This window comes from Pinus tabuliformis, chromosome 5_2 (assembly GCF_031772625.1).
Source record: "Pinus tabuliformis cultivar Carrire ecotype Pingquan chromosome 5_2, CPIR1, whole genome shotgun sequence".
NCBI lineage: Eukaryota > Viridiplantae > Streptophyta > Pinopsida > Pinales > Pinaceae > Pinus > Pinus tabuliformis.
In genome coordinates this window covers 432,910,943-432,915,287 of record NC_142306.1, presented here as the reverse complement: position 1 = coordinate 432,915,287, position 4,345 = coordinate 432,910,943, and the positions used below count along the sequence as shown (strand labels likewise).

General features: G+C 32.7%; 1 pseudogene; it reads right to left on the bottom strand.

Moving 5' to 3' along the window:
• Positions 1 to 239: 239 nt before the first annotated feature.
• On the bottom strand, positions 240 to 4,113 carry LOC149159502 (copper-transporting ATPase HMA4-like; annotated as a pseudogene).
• Positions 4,114 to 4,345: the final 232 nt, after the last annotated feature.

Sequence of the window (4,345 nt, the reverse complement as noted above, 5' to 3'; positions counted from 1 at the left end):
ATGAGATAGATTTTTCTGTAAGTGGAAAAGCTCATGTCTTGACTTGTTTTCTTTTGTCCTTGTCTAGCAGGTAAATAAGCTTCATCAAGAGAAGTTACACCTTATTGTTGATAAAGATCTTTAGGGAAGTTTTGATAGATTTCATATAGAAGAGATGGTTCAAGTTTCTTTGTTATTCACACAATTTTAGCCTGGACATTGTCCCAAAATGTGTGATGTTTTGAGGTACAGATTGTGCATTACCCATAGAGTCTTATATGCATATACTTGATCAAATCATTACCATCATCATATAAAGTCAACAACATTGAAGTATCAGGTGCAAGTTCCATCAATTTTTCAATAGCATCTGAGGTCTTTCCCTTTGCAAGAGCTTCCAAATATTTCCCCAAAATAATAAAGGAGATTAGTAGTGCACTAGTTTCAAATAAGTCCTTCCCCTTGAAAGCATCAAAAGTGAGTAATTTTAAAAGAGTATAGACTGAATAGAAATAAGCAGCATTGGTGCCCAAGGCAATCAACACATCCATGTTTGTTGAGCCTCTGTGTAATGCATGATATGCACCAACATAAAACCTGCGACCTATGATAAACTGTACGGGAGTACAGAGAACCCATCTTAGGATGTTACCAAGGGTCATCTTGTTAACCAATTTTAGGTCCTCCCATGGAGATATCATTGGAAAAACCATTGATAAAAAGAAGACAGGAACTGAGAAAACACAACTCCAAAGAAAGTATTTCTTGTAACATTTAATTTCATCTTGTCTGTCACAATCTCTTCTTCCTAGAGGACTGCATAGGTATGCTCTATAATAATTTGGTTTCAGGCTTGTCTATTGAATGCAATGGATTATTGTGCTTGGTCCTGTTAGAGCTAGGTCATATGATACACTCACATTTTATGAATGTGAATCCATTTCAACAGAGTTCACACCAGCTAAGGATTGTAGAGATTAGAAATATCTCAATCATCTTTTCTTCTTTGCTGGAACTTACTCCTGCAAATCTTAAATGCACTTTATTGGTATCATCTCCTGAATTGATTAGGTCAGCCTCAAATAGTTCATCTCTAACTTCTTGAATTATCTGAGAAATATTGCCTTGCTTGGGATCATAGTGCAGCTTTGCTTCTTCAAGGGAAAGAGTAACCACTACTTTATTGACTCCTCATATTTTCTGAAGTGCAGTTTCAATAGATTCTTAGCAACTTGTACAATTCATTCTCTTGATTATTATATGAAATAATGCATGATACTATCCTCTATGCCATCCTCTGTTACTTTTTCCTCAAACCTAACATCATTTATTGCTTCTTTAATGGAATTTTTTTACATAACATTCAAACTAAACAATTACACCATATAAGAGTAAAAACTTTTCTATGAAAATTTAAGACTCAAGGGATTGGGATCATGACAGGGCCCCTATTTAGCAACATTGGGCATTGAATCATATACCATTGAACTGTTGTCTTAATCATACTTCCTACAGATGGAAACATCTTACTTCCTACACATGGAAATTGCACAAATGTAGGATGAATTATGAAGCAATATAAGGTTCCTGCCCCTATACATGATTCTATGAAAATGAAACCGTAAATCTATTGTGGTCCTAGTTCCTTACTAGATCTTGATTTTGTATTACTACAAAATTAGAATGAATATTAATGTCCCTATACATGATTCTTTGAAAATGGCTGTAGAAATTTGTTGTGGTCCTAGTTTGTTACCAGGGAAAATTTTAAGAACCCCCCCTAAATTTACATGTATAATAAATGGGCGAATCTCCATGGTATATAAGAAAAATGGAAGGCGATTTTATTAATAATATGATATGTATATATAATTTTTTGGCGAATCTCTCACTAGGCATGGCGAATCACTCGTGCCATTCACAGAAAGCATGAGAAAAAACCTAATACTATATATAAAACCAAGAAAAATTCAAATTCATCACTTCTAGGGACCTCGTAACCACCCTGCCAATACACAAGTATGTTCCTGTTTGCAATTAGAAAAATTACCCAAATTACAATCTGTTTACTCCAGCATATGTTGGAAAGTTATAGAAGGATGACTAGTGCAATCAATCCATTCCTTTTAGCCCTGGATTTGTTTCAGTTTAAAATGGAAGTATACAAATATACTTGTCCAATGTCTATGCTTTAACCATTCACCTTAAGATGTTTTTACAATATAATTTCGTAAGTCTATTTAATATCTTCATTATCATAAAAACCAACCTATATCCATCTTAACTCCACATCTACCACTCTTAGGGGGATGAAATCTATTTATCCCTCTGAGCACTTGGTAGACCCAGAATTAAGATGGATCTAAGATGATAGAATTTCCCCTTTAAATAGTCTATGCTCACATGAATACCATGGTATTACCATGGGTCAATACCATGGGTTATCATAAACCTAGAGCTTAAAAATTACTATTAGTAATTTATAAAAATGAATAAAATTAATAGTTGATTTTTATTTTATTTTTTATTTTAACCAAGCTAAAATGTTTAACATACATTAAATTACAACATCCATTTTTACTCTTGATCGGATCAAATATTTTTTCACTCTATGCTAGTTTACATATCACAATATTTGATACCTCTCAGGGGTTAGTAGATCCAGAGTAAAGATGGATCTATGCTGGTTTAATTCCCCCATTTAAATAGGCTACATTCTAGGTGAATACCATGGGTCAATAGCATGTGCCATTTTGGTGAATACCATGGGTCAATACCATGTGCCATTTTTATTATATTAATACTAATATTAGGGTTAATAATGTTTTTTTTGCATGGTATTAATAACAATCTAGTCCATGGTATTTGTCCCATAGTATTTTGCCCATAGGTTACACCTAAATATAACTCATTTTTTGAGTGTTTGTAAATACAAGGTGACTTATGGAGTAAATATAAAAAACGTTTTATTTGTTTACCATACCTCTGGTTTATTTATAATTTTATTAATTTACGATACCTCTTTTACAAATATGGTATTTGGCCCATAGGATTCACTTAAATAAAACCTCTTTCTTGAGCCTTCATAAATAGAACGAGGGTTATGGACTAAATATAAAACGAGGTTTTATTTATTTACCATGCATTTAGTTTATTTATATTTTTATTTATTTACCATACCTTTTGAGTAAGTATAAAAGGACGTTTTATTTATTTACCATACCTCCACTTTAGTTATATTTTTATTTGTTTACACCCTTGCATGTATATAAGGTGACCTATGGAGTCAATATAAAAAATGTTTTATTTATTTACCATACCTCTCATTTATTTATATTTTTATTAATTTACCATACCTCTTTTATAAATATGGTATTTGGGCCTTTGGCCCATAGGATTCACTTAAATAAAACCTATTCTTGAAAATGGGCGAATGGATTCACTTAAATAAAACCTATTCTTGAAAATGGGCGAATAGAAGGTTGTAACTCCTAATTTCAAGGGCTAAATTTACCTTTTTTACCCTCTCCCTTAAAATAAGGTGGGCTATTTGAGGTGATTTGTAAAAAAGTACTATGATACAAAATATTCACCCACTAAAAATTTAAAACCCCTTAATTTCGCCAAAAGGTGAACATTCGCCCCTAAAATTTTCTATGTTTGTTACTAGATCTTGATTCTGTATTACTACAAAATTAGAATGAATAGACCATTGACTTTGGAAATATGGGTATTGTAGTCTTCTAATAGTAAAAAATAAGGAATATTTATTTGCAAAGGTAAATTATTGTTTGCTAGGTTGAGAAGGAAAATTAGTCTTACATCAATGAAGGTTGGCCTATAGAATACTAAAACTTTGTTTTGAATAAGAGCCACAATTTCATCTTTAATCCCGGGAAGGCCTTTGAGAGATTTTTCTATGGCTCCTACACAAGAAGCACATTCCATACCTCTCACCTTGAATGTCACCTTCCTCACATGCAAAGCATCTATGTCTACTCGTGAAGTCCAAGAAGCATAGCTTGGCACACACATGGATGAGGACAACAAAAAAGGAGTTTTCAGGTCATCCTCACATTCTCCCTTCAATTTATCTATCTCCAACATTGTGATATCTATTACTCGACTTAACATTGTGATATCTATACCTTCCCAGATAGTGATGCAATACTTAATTCATGGCCTGTCAAGCCATGCCTTCCTGTTTATGTAGTGACTAATATAATGTTTGAGAACAATTTACAAAATTTTGTTATTATTATTCCATTTGGGAGATTAAGGGTTTGAGAAACATTGAAGATGGATGTAAACCACCAAACTCTGTGTTCATTCTCTGCTCCTAACTGAATTTATTGAATATTTTTTT